Source organism: Nyctereutes procyonoides, unplaced genomic scaffold, assembly GCF_905146905.1.
Source record: "Nyctereutes procyonoides isolate TBG_1078 unplaced genomic scaffold, NYPRO_anot_genome, whole genome shotgun sequence".
In the NCBI taxonomy this organism is placed as follows: Eukaryota; Metazoa; Chordata; class Mammalia; order Carnivora; family Canidae; genus Nyctereutes; species Nyctereutes procyonoides.
The window spans coordinates 25,129,525-25,145,775 of NW_026575142.1; the positions used below are offsets into that span (position 1 = coordinate 25,129,525).

Sequence of the window (16,251 nt, forward strand, 5' to 3'; positions counted from 1 at the left end):
AAATATTGTGTGATAGAATGAAACAAACTACGTGATTTTCCGTTACAAGAACTTGTACACCTACTTTTTAAAAATTTGGTAATCATCAAAAACTTAGGATTTTTCAAAAATATTTTATTTATCCATGCAGGGAGCCCGATGTGGGACTCGATCTCGGAATTCCGGAATCACGCCCTGAGCGGAAGGCAGGAGCTCAAACACTAAGCCACCCAAGCATCCCTGATATTTTTAAATAAAGAGGGCAGAGATATGGAAAGAGGGGAAAAACTGTTTCCAAAGTGATTTGATGTACTTAATGATGTTCATGGTAATAAATAGCTTAAGTTAATTCTAAGCCTTCTTAAAAGAGCCCCTAAAATAGGATGTATTTTCAAATCCCTCAAGAGATCATGAATTACAGATCCTGGAATGATACTCTCTAATACTGAAGAAGTTGAACTAATAAATTGGAATTTATAATTTGTCATTGAATTAGCACGTCTCAAAATTACAAGCTTGTTTGACTTTTATGGAATAAAAATATCTGTTGAAGTGGGACTTGCCTGCATTTTGAAGACATTCATTCATTCACTCATTCATACATTCATTCAAGCAATATCTGAATGCCTAGTATGTTCCAGGCCCTCATTTAGGGCTTGGGATATATTATAAGTGTGATGTGTTAATAATTCCTATCACATAATTCTCATTGTGAAATCAGTTACAGTTTTCTCTCGCCACAAGGGAGACATTACAGATAAATGAAATTCATAGATAATCTCCAAGCTTATGGAGACTCTAGATTGGTTCAGCCTATTGTCAGTTAATGGATTGACCAGTTTGTTTCACTTTCTCATACTGGCTTTGTCTTCATACTGACGGGGAAATGACTAAAAGGAAAGCTGCATAAGGAAGGAGGAGGAAATACAAGGGGCTAGTCACTTCCTGAGCAAAAAAGAAGTATCAGATAGTAGCATCTACTAATGGCCACTGCTCTAAGTAAATCATTTATACTTTTTCTCTATAATGGGGTCATCTTACCTGCTAAGTTACTGTTTTTGCTTCACTTTGTAATTTCATATCAATGTTAAGGATTGTGATAGCCATTTTAAAGGTATGTCTTTTTATATCCGACTTAGCTGATTCATGTAAAAATTGCTTTTCCAGTATGAAGCCAGAGGAAGACTGAGAACTGTTGCTCTAGGTGCTGAAAAAAAGATGGAAATCTGTGTGTAGGACTCGTGGGCTTGAATCGATGCTGTGTGCCAGAGCGGTGCTGATGCCTGGTCGTTGGAATGTGTGTGTGTCTGTGCACATGCGTCTCTGTGACTGAAACTTGATGAAGTGACAGTACAGGATGAATGTTCTCAAGTTTTCTTTGCAACTGACAACTTTAAAGCGCTAATAGCAAGAAATGTGGAGTGGAGAAGTCTGATAAATATCTATAGATTTAGGCTCATCTCCCTTTACCCTTTCTTAATTACATAAATGCACTGTATAGCACACTACGGGTGTAATTTGATAAGATTGTGGGGAGATGGCTGAGGAGGGAAGTAGATCATTCGGCTTGTTCCTTTGTGATGGATGCCTTTGTGAGATTAGGGTGAAGTTTCTCATTCTGACTTGTGGAGACTGTGCCCACTAGTTGTGAGACACAGTTAGATCTCCTTGGAAAAACGGAGTCTGCAACTCATTTACTTGTAACCTCTTAGTAGCTCTGTGTTCTTAGGAAGGTTAAAAATGAGCATTTGAAAAAAATATATTTCTCCAACGTAGGCTATGAATAAAAAGAACATGTGCGTGCATTTGTGTATGCATTGTGTACGTGGACCTGTATGCCATCCATACAGAGTCTAAGGCTCCCTTTTTCACATTTCAACATCTCTGGAATCAGGATCCATATAATTTATGATGTCTTATAATTACTGTTGTCCATTTTTTTCCAAATGTTAACATCTCAGTAATTGTCAAGCATCTTATAATCAGTGGCATCTTAGATTACATGATATGCAGTTTATGTCCAAATATTTATAGGACACTGATCTCAGAGAGATGAGTAGGACATTTCTCTTTTCCCCAAAAAGTAAAGCAAGAGGATTTATTCTGACAGTAACAGTTTAGGTCAAGAGAAATCATTTGGTGTGGACTCCTCTTTCCTTAATAAGTCACACACAAATGCAAAATGCATTGTTTATTACAACCGCTTGTATGATCCCAGGTGATCTAAAAATTAGGATGAAAATTCATTGTATTTAATATAATCTATAAAGCTTATCCTTTAAGACTTGATCACTCTACTTCTTAGATTCTGCTCTTTCTAACTTCGGATAATCATGGTTTTGAAAAATGGGTGAAAATCATCATTTCTGCCGTGTGTGTGTGTGTGTGTGTGTGTGTGTATAAGAAGGCGGGTGTGCCTCATCCATTTATGACTCTAACAAAATCTACGATATACAGGACAGTGGATTAAGAAATTCATCAGAGAATTACAGACTTTTTAAGCAATCTTGTAAGCTCAAAATAAGATGACTCTGCCCTCACTTTTATGGGTAAGGAAGTGTGGAATATGGAGAAAAAACACTATACAATGTATAGAAGACATAACTAGTTCTAAGGTAGGACTGTGATATGTAGGTTTAGATTTGGAAGCCATTTAACAGAGCGTTGTAATAGATGCAGCTAAATATGAATAGATGAATGAATTTATTATTGGTCAGGGAGTCCAAGGAGAGACAGTAGCATTCATTCTATTGCTGCAATATTTATTGAATGATTATTATATTCCAGGCACAGGGCCTGACCCTTAATAATTCTGTCCAGCCTTGACATTCTATATTTCTGGGCTTCATGACCCTGGGCGTGTTGTTTAACCTATCCGGGGCTGTCTCACCTGTTCAGAAAGTGGAGAATGCCTGCCTCCCTTCCCTGAGACTTTAATATGGTTAGGTACCATAAGAATCTGACAGGATTTTTAACACTTAATAATCCCTTAGTTGAAACATTACCATATTTGCCATTAGATCAAGTATTAGGTAGGGAGCTGAAAGGAGGGTGGTTCTGGGAGGATCCATGTAATATGCTGTCAGCATTCTGGGAGTGTTCTTTATAGTTTGGAATTAGGAATTGCTGATGTCATGATCAGTCATATTGTCCTGACAACATCAGAATTTCCTCACTTGCCTTCTCTTCGCTTGGGGAGTATCAATTTGCGACAGGTTTGTCATCTGTTTGCCCCATGTGTTAAGTGTATTAGATAACCCAGAACTAGTCATTCTTAAGGACACTTAGGGTGGGGAATTTTTATAAGCTCTGTATGTAGCCCATTCCAGAACTTTTAACTAAATATTCTGATGTTGGAAAATTTGCCATCATACATACTCAACTGAATATAAATTCATTTCTAATTCTTTATTTTCTCATTTGAACCTTTACATTTGTAATTCAGTGGAGAACGAAAAGCTTTTCAGCATCTCTATTACTTACAGGGCATCATTAATTGTCCTATCGCCCTCCTGTTCAGGTGAAATAGACTTAGTTTAATGGTGATCGTAGCAAAGGAAGAGAAAGGAAACGGTTTCATTCTGTGTTTCTCCTGTGTTTTATATACTTTAAAACCTCATTTATGCTATGGATCCCCGGTTTTAGATGAACATCGGTTAGGTACCCCAGACATTTAGGACAAGTCTTAGGATAACCTTTTGTCAGCCTGAGCTTAGAGGCGGGTTTTGTCTGTCCCACGTACGGTTGTTTGCTCTGTACTCTCAAAGATTTCATTCCAGTGTTGATTTTTACTCATGGAAAGGAGATGGTCATTTCAGGTTCAAATTTTGCTTTCTACGATTTTGAGATTTTTTTTTTTTTGGCTCTAGTTTTCTACAAATTCTGTTGATATCCTTTCCTTTTCTTCCCCAGTAGCAAGAGGCAGATGTGATTGCTCTTTCCATGGCACAGCAGCCCCTCCCTTGCTCACCTCAGCCCTTTTTCTTGCTCAAATACAGTAGATGATTGTTACTACCATCTCTTTAAGGAAACTAATTTTGAAGATCATCTCATATCTCCCATAATTTGTACATTTTGCTCTAATTCATGGACAATTAATTGAGTTATCTCAAAGTATTCTGAAAATAAGCCCTTATTTTCCTTTAGGCTTGCTATAGGAATGGAGAATAGCAGCTCCAATACTAGATTTCCACAGTCAAAGAAGATAGAGGATTGAGGCATCCATCCAGGTAATTTAGGAAAATACTAATACACAATAAATGAGAAACAGAGTACTTTGTCCTTGTTTTCCAAATAGTTGACTCTCTTTTATTTTATAGGGCTTGTTGTAAATTCAATGTAGTATAAAATAACAACAAAAATCTTGAATTTTAAATTCATATAACCCTTTCCCTGTCCCAGATTTTTTTTTTTTTTTTAAAAAGAATAAGAACTTGTATAGCGGGGATCCCTGGGTGGCGCAGTGGTTTGGCGCCTGCCTTTGGCCCAGGGTGCGATCCTGGAGACCCGGGATCGAGTCCCACGTTGGGCTCCCGGTGCATGGAGCCTGCTTCTCCCTCTGCCTGTGTCTCTGCCTCTCTCTCTCTCTCTCTCTCTCTCTCTGTGTGACTATCATAAATAAATAAAAAATTTAAAAAAAAGTACTTGTATAGCTATTTTTAATAGAAAAACTTTGGAAAAGAAATTTAACTTACAGAGAACCATGATTCCAGAAATATGAGTAAGCTTTGAATTTTATTAACTCTTCTATAAGAGCAGGGCAATAACTAATTTATGAACAGATTATATCCAAAAGTTTTTTAGTGTAAATGATTTGCTTCAGATTTGGAGGATGTTTCACCATACAGAGGAATGTCCTAAGTGGTGATTAGGATTTTGGTTGACTTCAAAGCATCTATGAATCCCACAAGGAAACTAATCACTAATATGGTCTACTACTTTCTTTTTTTTTTAAAGATTTTTATTTATTTATTCATTCATGAGAGACACAGGGAGAGAGAGAGAGAGAGAGAGATACAGGCAGAGGGAGAAGCAGGCTCCATGCAGGGAGCCTGATGTGGGACTCCATCCCGGGTCTCCGGGATCAGGTCCTGGGCCGAAGGCGGCGCTAAACCTCTGAGCCACCCGGGCTGCCCCTGGTCTACTACTTTCAAGGGAAAATACGTTTTCAGTTTTAGTGCAGGTTTCTGGAAGTACCTCCCACCTAATCACCATCCCAGCTTCTAGAAGGTACTTCTTTCTGCATCCCTCCCAACTCCATCATACCAACTATCCCAGAATATAATACTGATTAAAGAGATGGGTTCCATCTTAGTAATCATCAGCTAAGAGATTTAGGAGCTAGTGTATATATATATATATATATATTATATAGTATATAGACTATATATCTATACTATTAACTGTATATTCTATTATTGGAAAGCTTGCCTTCATATTTGGCTGAATGAAAATTCAACATTATGCCATAGCCATTTTTAAATGATTTGCCAAGGTCACATAGATGGTCACAGGGGAAGCCAAGATGCATACTTAGTGTTGGGCCCTTAAGTTTTCCCTCGTGGAGTTTGGATTTAACCCATAGCTAAGACTTATAATAACCAGGACAGCCCGGGTGGCTCAGTGGTTTAACGCTGCCTTCAGCCCAGGGCGTGATCCTGGAGTCCCGGGATCGAGTCCCATGTCGGGCTCCCTGCGTGGAGCCTGCTTCTCCCTCTGCCTGTGTGTCTCTGCCTCTCTCTCTACCTGTGTCTTTCATGAATAAATAAATATTTTTAAAAAGACTTATAATAACCATCATTAGTGTTATTGGAGGCAGGGGACTTTGGACTCAGAGAGAATGGAGTTCAAACCCCAGTTGTATTATGTATTGGATCTATGGCCTCAGGAAAGTTAGTTAAACCCCCAAGCTTCAGGACTTCAGTTTTCTGTTCAGTAAAGTGGGATAAATCTTGTGATTGTGTGTGTGTGTGTGTGAGAGAGAGAGAGAGAGAGAGGAGGGGCAGGGGAGACAGGGCAGGGAACATGCTGAGAGAGTGCCTGGAATATAGTAGTCACTCAGTAAATGATAGCTATTATTTATTAGTCCATGCAGAGAAGCAGTAGTAGGGCAACCCTGTTCTGTTTGGTTCCCTAGGATAGATTTAAGAATCATCAGATTATTGCTTGTGGTCAGACTCTTCAGAATGCAGCGATGTTTATGTTGTTCTGTATGCACTAGGATTCTAGCTATAGTTTTATTATAATGGTCTCATTTCTACATACATATGATTTTATGTGTGTCTAGGGAGGCTTTAAGTATAAGAATAAGAATCGTAGATTTTTTAAAAAGCAAAACAGTAAATAATAAAAAATATTGCTGCTACTTTAGAAATTGGGTTCTTTATCAAGCCTATTTGTACCAGGAAAGAACAGAAATTTAAAGAATCTGCTGACCTCATATTTTTTCTTTTTTCTTTTTTTTTCTCTTGCTAGGAGCCAGAGGCTTTGTGAGCTTTTAAACATAGAGGCTCTCAAATGTAAACAGTTTTTTAGTGTGAACTGCTTAGGCTAACCAGCACTATGTGATTATATTTTATTTATTAAAGAGTGGAATTTGAAATAATGTTCAGTGAATTTTTCCTCGAGTCCTTTCTGTTTTTAATGTGATCCAAATAAAAACAGGTGCCTGAAATGCTGTGGCGATGATAGAGGAATAGAACCTGCGATGGATCTGTTCTTTTGTTGATAGAGGTGTTCTAGTCTTTCTTATCTCGTCGGACGTCTTCTCTGTCCTTATTTTTTTTCTTCTTTCAAAGCTTAGCTTCCTCACCATACTTTCTTTGTAGTAATTTCATTCAGAGGCTCCTCTCTCTCTTCTGCAGGGCTCAGTAATGTGTGTGTTGGAATGAGGGGGTTCCCTAGCCTTTTGACTCTATGTCATCTGCTCCCTCCAGGGAGTTCATCGATTGGCCATGATTGCAGCAGCTGTCACCCCAAATCCACATGCTCTCTCATACAAGCCCTCTATCTCAAGTTCTGTTTGTCCTGTCATCTGCATAGTGCTTCTTTATAAATGTTTCTCAGACAAAACATGTATACATCTGAGCTTCCTACGCCCGTGTTATCTATCCTGTATTGATCTTTCCCTCTGGCAGACTCCCGTACCACCTACTTGTCTAGACCACTTGGCCGGTACTTACCACTTAATGCCTTGCATTATTAGTGTAGAGCAGCTCGGGTGCTGTAGGGTTACAAGTACTCACCTAGGAGTTGGAGCGTTATTTATAAGGCTTTGTTGGGGGAGACAGCATTATAGAATTAAAGGAGCACAGGATGAAATCTTTAAACCCTAATCGGGTCTCGATTTTCACACTTGCTTGCTACTTCCTAGCTATGGATAGGTCAGTCAGTCCTAGATTTTTCCCTATTATCTGTAGATGGAGCCTAATCGCTCTCCCCACTTCATAGGGCTGTTGTTAATGACTTATAAAATGATTTTCAGATTGTTTCTTGGGGCAAATGTCTCCTGAGTTGAGATTCTCAAATTCCAGTTCTGCAAATCCTGGAGTTTGCACATCTCGTGTCTTTTAGAGAGATCGCAGGCTCCTGCCTGTACTGATGACTCCGTCCTTATTACCGTCCTCCTTTGCAGACTCCTCCTGCTTTACAGTGCGGTCTCCGCTGCTGCCCAAGGTCTTCCCGTTCATACAGAAATGGTTGTGGTCCAACACGTAACTTCTTTAAAGGAAATCGGACAAAAACAAACGTGGGAGAAAAACTTCAGGGCAATGAGACTATTGAAACAGACCTTTTGCCACACTTTTTTTTTCCCCCATCTCTAAAGGTTAAATCTGTGGCCTGCCAGTCTTAGAAAGCTCTTTTCAGATGTTGTCAATTCCATCTACACCCTTGCTCCTGGGTATAGATGGAATTGAGGGTCAGCCAGACGTACTGGGCATCCGCTATTTATACTGTACACCCACTTAAATCTACAAACCATCGCTATAAAACCTGGAGAAACAATAACAACAGCTGCCACTTACTGAGTTTGGCACTTCTGTTGGTGTGCTGTATATATACTTCAGACAATCTGCGAGGAGTCCAGGACTCGGAGAGGTTAACTAACTTGCCCCAAGCCATGTGGCTAGTAAGTGAGAAGCTGAAATGTGGAGCCAGATCGGTTCGGCTATTTAAATTTTGTTCCTTGGATTGTGAAATCCAGATTCACTTAAGCCATCTGAAGAAGGGAGGTGGGGTAAAGTATACACATGGAGGGGCCGTTGGAAGCCAAAGCCGCTCCAGGGACTGCTGCTCCCTTCATCATCTCACGGCCAAGTGCTCACCCGCTCCTGGCATCTGCTTTACTCTCTGCTTGCTGCCAGTCAGCTTCCTGTTTACTCATAGTTTCTGCTTCTTCATAACCTTGGCTTGCATATGGTTTGGCTTTTTGTGGCCTCAACTCTACCCCCTGGCATTGTTGCAGTTTCTGCCCCTTTCCTAACGAGTTCAGCTCTTGGAGTTTTCTGAATCAGATTCCCAAGGGTGAGACTCTGATTGGCTCTGCTTATTATTATTATTTTTTTTTCTAACCCAAACCATGTCATAGGTCACTTGGCCAGTCTCCGGATTGGCTGCTTTTGGGTCAGATTCCCATAACTTTACCCACCAACTGAGCTGGAGGTGCAGGGTGTTGTAGGACTACCTGGACAGCAAAGTCTCAGTTTCCCTTTCAGGAGAAGGAGTATTTTACAGGACAGATTCCAAAGCCCTAATTCTTCCCATGATAACTTGCAGTTTCTCTGGAATGTTTCCTTGCTTTGTCTATCTTAAAACAAATTTGTTTCAAAGGTCAATAAACTTTCCCAGACGAATCTCACTAGGATCTATCCCTGTAATCGTTTACAACCAAGCACTCATGAATATCTATAACTGATTATATATGCACACATGATTTCACATTTCTGTTATTTCTCTAAGGTTGGAATCGGTTGGACTTTAGTGACTTCATTGCATTTTATAGTCTTTGAGGCTGTCTTTGCCTTTCTTTATACTGCTTTGTGTAAGAGCATAGTATACCTACCTAAGCCTGAAACTTTTGAATCCTGGATGGTAGACATTGTCTTTAAAAATATATGCCTTGTGTTTTCTCTTTGTATGTCATTCATCATTATAGGACGCTACATATTTTTTTGATCTTTAGATATCCTTTTTATTCTTAAAAAGTCTTTTTAATATTATTTATATTTAATAAGAATATGAATGTATTCTGAGTATACTCAGTATAAAGTATTTTTAGTATATTTTAGTATTCTAATTTAAATTTTATTATCACTTGAGATTTTCCCTTATTCCTGTACAGCTGTTGCAGGGTATCAAATCAAGTCTTAGTATTCTAGAATAGCACAACATCAAAAGTATTATGAACTTAGAGGAGAGCTGTAGAACAATTAATCTGTGCTGTTCCTTGTGGTTTAGATTGTAGTTTCCTAAGGGACCAGTCTTGACGACTGAGGTTGTACCTGGAATTTTTTCCACAGATGATAGGTCTGAACTGCTAGGGCATTAATTTCTCAGGAAAAGGTACCTATAGCTTGAGCAGTTCTACTTAACACCTTGTATTTTATACTTGTGGTTGATAACTTGTAGTAAAGCGCCCTAGTGACAGCAGATAGCAAAGTGGCAGCCGAAACTATTGTAAATCCATGGACTGGTAGGAAATAGTTGTAGCATATATATAATATGAGCATGCGCCTGAATGTTAGTTGGACTGTTTATTTAAATCACTTTAAAAGACAGATACATTTCTGCAAATTTTATTCCAGCAAGTTCGTACTTGTCCACGGTGTCCCTAGTACTGTGCCTAGAATAAGTTCCTTCGCTGCTGCTGCTTTTTGTTTTCAATGGAAAGAATTAGGAATCACATATATTTTGTGTATATTTTGCTGTTTTTAAATAGGTGAAACTTGCTAGTTTTCATTGCTTTTGCTGGAGAATGTTGGGAGCATTTTGGAATACGGAGGTGCCTCACTTAGTCACCAGCAGGTTATCGGAGATGAACATTCTCCGTTCTTTGCTGCTGGAAAAACCTTTGAATAGATACAGCTTTTTAATTTAAGTTTATTATTATTATTATTATTATTATTATTATTATTAATCTCTACACCCAACATGGGGCTCAAACTCACAACCCTGAGGTCAAATAGCCACAGCTTCCCTAGAAGACCCTAGGGGACACTTTGTTTTCCTTATGGCAGCTGGAGGTGGAGTGTCTTCGCTTCTGAGAGGAGTTAGGATTTTTCCTGATCAGGGCAGATGGCTGTCTCCAAGGTGTTAGAGGCCGGGGCCCGGGGGCCAGGGGAAGAACTGCTGTGATTGTCCCCGTAATACAGCTGGGCAGGCCAGCGTGAGGGATGGCAGGCCTGCCTCAGTGGCCCACCGGGGCCCTGGGCTCTGCCTGTAGGACTTGCTGTGGAGCCTTCTGCGAGGTTCTAGGCTTCATACAGCAGCTTGAAAGTGATCAAGAAAAGGGGGCATCTGGAGGCGCCCTCCGTGGTTTCAACTGGGGAACAAAGGAGGCTGCTTCCTCCCTTTGTCCCCTTTTGGCAGTTTCTGTGCGCCTTCCGCAGAGCACATTTGGTGGTGGCATCGAACAATTAACAGAGGAGGACTGCACCCCTGCAGTGTAGGGGGAGGCTTACCAGCCCACCCATGGCCGCTAAGGGAGCCTCGCCCTTGGAGCCTGAAGGTAGGCTGGCCAGCTCCGGCCTGGCAGCCAAGTCACAACTTTCCCGAGTTCTCGCTGCGGGGAGCTGGGGCGCGTGGGCCCCGTTTCCCGAGGTTAAAGTGTCAGCGTGGTGATGGGGGAAGGTGGGCTCGCCGAGGTCGGCCGGGAGCTGCTCCGCGGGCCGGTAGTCGGGGGAGGGGGCGGCGGGGGCGCTCCGGGGACCCCCGGCCGTGGCCTGCGGGGCGCTCGGGGCGGGGCGCGGGGCGCGGGGCGCGGGGCGCGGGGCGCGGGGCGGCGCCCGGGGGCGGGCGGGGAGGCGCGGGCGGGCCTGGGCGCGGCGCGGCGCGGCGCGGGGCGGGGGGCCGGGCGGGGGGGGGCGCGGGGAGGCGGGGGGCGCGGGGCGGGGCGCTCTCGGGGCGGGGCGGGGCGCGGCCGCCTCCCCGCCCCGCCCCGCCCCCCGCCTCCCCGCCCCTCCCCGCCCCCCGCCTCCCTGCCCGCTCCCTCCCGGGCCGGCGCGCTCTGGGGCGGTGGTTGCGGCCGCGGGAGGAGGGACGCGGCGGCGCTGCTCGTCGGCGGCGAGCTCCCGTCCATGGCACGCAGGGCGGCGGCCGCCCGAGCTGCCCTCCCGCCGCCCGCCGCCGCGCCGCGCTCGTAGGCGAGTCCCGAGGCCGAGGGCGGAGGAGGAGCGGCCGAGCTGCAGCCCCCGCCGGCCGCCGCCGCGCGGCGAGAGGGAGTTCCCCGAGTTCCTGCGCCCTCCCCCTCCGGCGAGGCTGCCCCGCGCCCGCCGCCCGCCGCCCGCCGCCGCCGCCGCCGCCGCCGCGATGATCTTCCCCAGCAGCAGCGGGAACCCCGGGGGCAGCAGCAGCTGCAGGACGCCCTACCGCAAGCAGGTGAGGCGGCCGCCCGGCCCGACGCCGCGGCCCCGGGGCGCAGGCTGGGCGGCGACCTTGCTCGGGGGCGGCGGCCGGGCGGAGAGCGCGGCGGGGGAGCGCGGGGGAGCGCGGGGGAGCCGGAGGAGCGCGGGGGAGCCCGGGGGAGCCGGGGAGCGCGGGGGAGCCCGGAGGAGCCCGGTGCCCGCCGGCCGCGCGGGGCGGGACGCGGGGGGGGGGGCGCGGGGGCTGCCGCAGCCCCGCGACAAGTTTGAGGCTCCCCCCCCCCCCCCCCGAGACCTTTGTGTGCAGACGATGCGATCGCGGGCTGCGCTCGACCTGGACCGACCTGCCCGCCGCTCCGCGCACCCGGAAGACCCGTCGTGCCCGGCCGCGCACCCCCCCCCCCCCGCATATATATCAAAAAAGAGAGAGAGAGAGGCAGACGAAACAGGAACTTCTGTCACTTTCTCAAGGTTTTCAGTTTTCAGAAGCACAGGGAAGCCCTTTGACATCCTAGTTGCACAGCGACCTGGAGAAGCCTGAGTCATTCGCGTGCCTTTCCCTGTTTCAAAGCCGTTTCATACATTTTTTAGCAGATTGAACTCCAAAGGCACTTTGGTGGTGAGAGCGAAATCCCCTGCCGGGAGAAGGAGCGGAGCTGGGAGCCCATAGTTTCGGCCTTTTGTTTTGTTTTGTTTGTTTTTTTCATCTTTGTTTTTAAAAGAAGGTTGCTGAAGCCATGTTGTGGTCGAGCTCGCAGGGCCCTTCAGCAGCAGCAGCAGCAGCCACAGGACCTGGCTCTAAATTATGTAAAAAATGTGCAGGTCTGTTTGGAAAAGGTTAAACTGATTTAGAGGTCAGCGGCAAGATGCTTGTTGAGAAAACAAAAACACGATCGCAGGTATTTTTCTTCCACGGCAGAGCCCTTGTCTGCATCCTTAGCCACGGAGACAAATCAATTAAGTTATTATTCCCAATAATGATACAAGCGGACTCTGTCCTTCCATGCAGACCGTAGCTCTGTTAGGATCCTGACGGATGACAGTGATGGCTTTCCCGAAGACGTTCACAGGCTTATTGATTATATTCACTCCTTTTTGTTCTCAAAGTCATTTAGTGGGGAGGGGGGGGTATGTCTTAGCATAAGCATATCCGAGAGTACGGCTAATTCGGTCAAACAGTGACAGTGTCAGAAAGTAGTGTTTTCCGGCCTTTGGTTCTTTTACTTGTTAGCTTTCCCTTGAAAAGGCAGTAAACACACCCTGGTCTGTGTGCCCTTGCTGGCCAAGTCAGTGCAACTTTTAGCTGGCTTAAGAAAAAAAGCTCTCTCTCTCTCTCTCTCTCTCTTTTTTTTTTTCTTTTTCCCATGGGGGGAAAAATGTGCGTTTCTGGCTTGTCTGCTAAAATTGTCTAGATTTTAAACCAGGCATCTCTAAACTCACTTCCTATGGCCTCATTTAAAATAAATGCCCTCGGACCCAACACACTTACATCAACTTCATCAGTGATGCCAATTTACAATAAATATTCTTCTCCTGAACCCTCCTCTTCCACCCACCTCTCTCTACCTGAAAAGATGGCTAATTATGTAAAGGCCTTGTGTATTCATTTATTTGTTGTCAAAACCCGGCAGGGTGTTAGCTCTGAAATGGGGAAAAGGCTCTGAGGGCGAGGCCCTTTTGCTGTGAGGGGCTGGAGGTTTTGTGTGTGGAGGGGGACAGCCTGCTGGTCTGGAGCACGCTGATAAGATGCTCTTCTTTTCACTGGGCTCTCCTTAGATTCAGAGACTAAAAGGGCTGACTGAATCAGAAAAACAAACAGACTTTCTTTTTTCTATAGGCAAAGAAAGAAATGAATGTGTAGGCATTATACTGACACAAGACCCCGGGTACCAGTGGTATTTGAGTCAAAGGCTTCTTTTGTTAGTATTTAGCCATTCACTGGGAAAGCACACTTCCAGCGTGGGGACCTGGTTACCATGAGTGACTTTGTGATCTCATCCTGGCTTAGTCTGAACGGGAAGTCTAATTAATGCTTTCTAGAAGATTTTGTGATACTAAGCTTGCACCTTTCGGTTCATATTAATTTGTTCATTTTGATGAAAGAATAGGTAGACTTTAGGTGTATAATGTGATTTGATTTTAATCTACAAATCTATAAGCGGCTCTTAGAGCTGATTGCAGATAATTTGCCTGAAGGAAAAACTGAGTGTGAGGAATACCTAAAAGTCACCTTTGGAGGAAGGAGATTCCTATTTTTTTAAGGATATGTATTCCTAGTAGCTAACCGTCACTGAGCGCCTTACTTATTACTGCCTACTGGTCCATGTTCTAAGTGCTTTAGATGGATTAACTAATTTTAGTCATCTGGACAGTCCTGTGAGACAGGTGATAAGATCTCCTTTCCTTTTGAGAAAACTAGGCCTAGGTGAAGTCACTTGCCCAGTCTGTACAACCCAAAGTGCGGAGCCGGGATTTGGACCCTGGGAGTTAAGCTCTTAAAACTATCACAGTTGCAGCTAGCTGCCTGCTTACATGCACATCTCAACGGAAACTCGTTCGGACCTCATCCGCATCACTGCCCATTGTCCTTCTCTTCTCCAAAGTCTAGTCTAGGGATTCCTCTACCTTCTGAGGAGTTTGTTTTTGGTTTGGTTTTGTTTTGTTTTTTGTGAAGGGAGAGGGTGGAGGTTGTGAGATTGGAAGTGAAGGTGAAATAAATGGATGATACGGATGATGGGTTCATTATATTTGAAAGCCAAAGTATTGCTTCAGTAGATGATTGTAGACTCTTTTTTTTTTTTTTTTAAGACTTTGTGTTTTACATGCATAAGAGTCAGCCAGTTGCAGTTAAAGCAGAGGTAGGTGGTGTCTGGCCCCCTCCTGCCCCTGCACAACGTATGTCCAGGGCATCAAAGAGCACTGATCTCTGGCATCATCTCGGATAAACAGGATTTTCCTGCATCACAGGCCTGTGAGCACATTAGAAATACACCTGCTTGGCTGAGGACAAAGTGAGACACTTTTGAGTGAGGCGATAACCCAGTAGGCAGTATCTAGACAAAGATTGTTTGTTCAAGCCTCAGTGGAGAAGTATGTGCATCCTATTATTGTTGACCGTGACTTTCAAATGCATGGTACTCCTTAAGCATAAACCGGTCTGAGTGTGTGAAAACGGCCCTCCAACCGAAACAGAAACCATTTATCAGGACTTCTGTAGTTATGAACATATTTTATTGTGTTTCAAAAGAAGAAAAATGCTTTAAGTACAGAAAACAAGTATTTCCATTTTTCTTTGAATTCTTTTATTAGCCTCTTTTTTCCATGCTTTCTGACGTCCATTTTAGAACTGCTTTCTCTGGGCACTTGACTCAGTTATGTCATATAATTTGGTTTTTACAAATTGTGGCATGTAGCAATTCCTTTCTTGCTCTATGCCCTAGTGGTTTGCAGTGGGGCCTTTTCTGGTAGAGGAGTGAATGCAAGAATTTTCGGGTATGTGTGTGTGTGTGCGCGCCTGTGTCTGCCTTTTTCTTTAGAAATGATATTGCCAGCTAATAGCTGTACTTGTTAAATGTTGCTAACTTTTGATGAGTGAAGTACTTATCTCCCCAGTTTAAGTAGATTTACATAGTTTGCTGCTTTCTTAAAGATTAACTGGGTGTAGCTGCACGTGAAGAATCCCACAGTGATTCAGTGTTTGGCCTTGTTGGAGGATGACATACAAAGATGTTGATTAATCCTCTTCAAGCACTTTCTGTTCACAGCAATCGATGTGTAGTAGATTGGGTTTTGTTAAGTTTGAAGATTAAAGTTGTGCCTAGAAATATTTAAATGAACACTGTGAGCTACTCCCAATTTGTTGTTTTTAGAGGAAGGTAAGCATACTCAGGCCACAGAGACTGGGAGTTTAGGGGAGGTAACAGAAAACTAAATTGGTCTGCATAAGTAAGTTCGTATTGTTTTTTTGTTTTGTTTTGTTTTTTGTTTTTTTGCATGAAGCTATCTCAGTGTGTTGATGAGTGAGTAGTGTTTATGAATTAAGGAACGGTACTTTAAATATGTAGCCGTGGCCACTTGAAAAGTATAGAATTCCCCATCTGTGATCACCCCCTTTTTCTTGCCGGGTAATCCTTTTGGCAGCTCACTCCATTTTCTGTAGTGCACTTCAGGTTTTGAGCACATTTCTAGTTTTTGTTCTTTCTTCCTTTTTGAGGCTGCTGTTAGCTGGGCTCACCCCATATTGGCAGTCCTTTCCAAGCCCGTTCTTGGTGGTGGGGCCAGGGGCCGGGGGAATCCGTTCTGCCCAGGTTTCTGAGAACGTATCTCTAAAGCAGTCCACCAAAAATAAGTATTTAAAGACACATGGATGATATTCCCTCCCAACCTCAAGTATATTTCATCTTCACAACATCCATATAAAGGAGAGAAGGGTCAGGAACTTTGAGGCCGTGAATTTAAATGGCCTAGTTGGTGAAAGCTAGGTCCCTGACATCAAGGGTTGGGTCTGCTACCAGGAAAAAGAGAAGGAAGAGCAGCTAAGAACAGCTGGAGCTTCGCTACACTTCCCTTTACTTGGCCTCCCGAAGACATGTGGCACACAGAGCGTCCCAGATTGCAGCTTTGGGAAGCGTAGCTTGGTAATTTATTAGTGTTTTTTGTTTGTTCCATAAAGGCCTTTACTCTAGGGTTGTCA

The 16,251-nt window shown here is 44.0% G+C and overlaps 1 protein-coding gene across 3 annotated transcripts in view; it reads left to right on the top strand.

The window, feature by feature from the left end:
* RBMS1 (RNA binding motif single stranded interacting protein 1) overlaps window positions 1-16,251 on the top strand; it is a 212,709-nt gene that overhangs the window by 71,073 nt on the left and 125,385 nt on the right. The gene's annotated exons all lie outside the window — the stretch shown is intronic.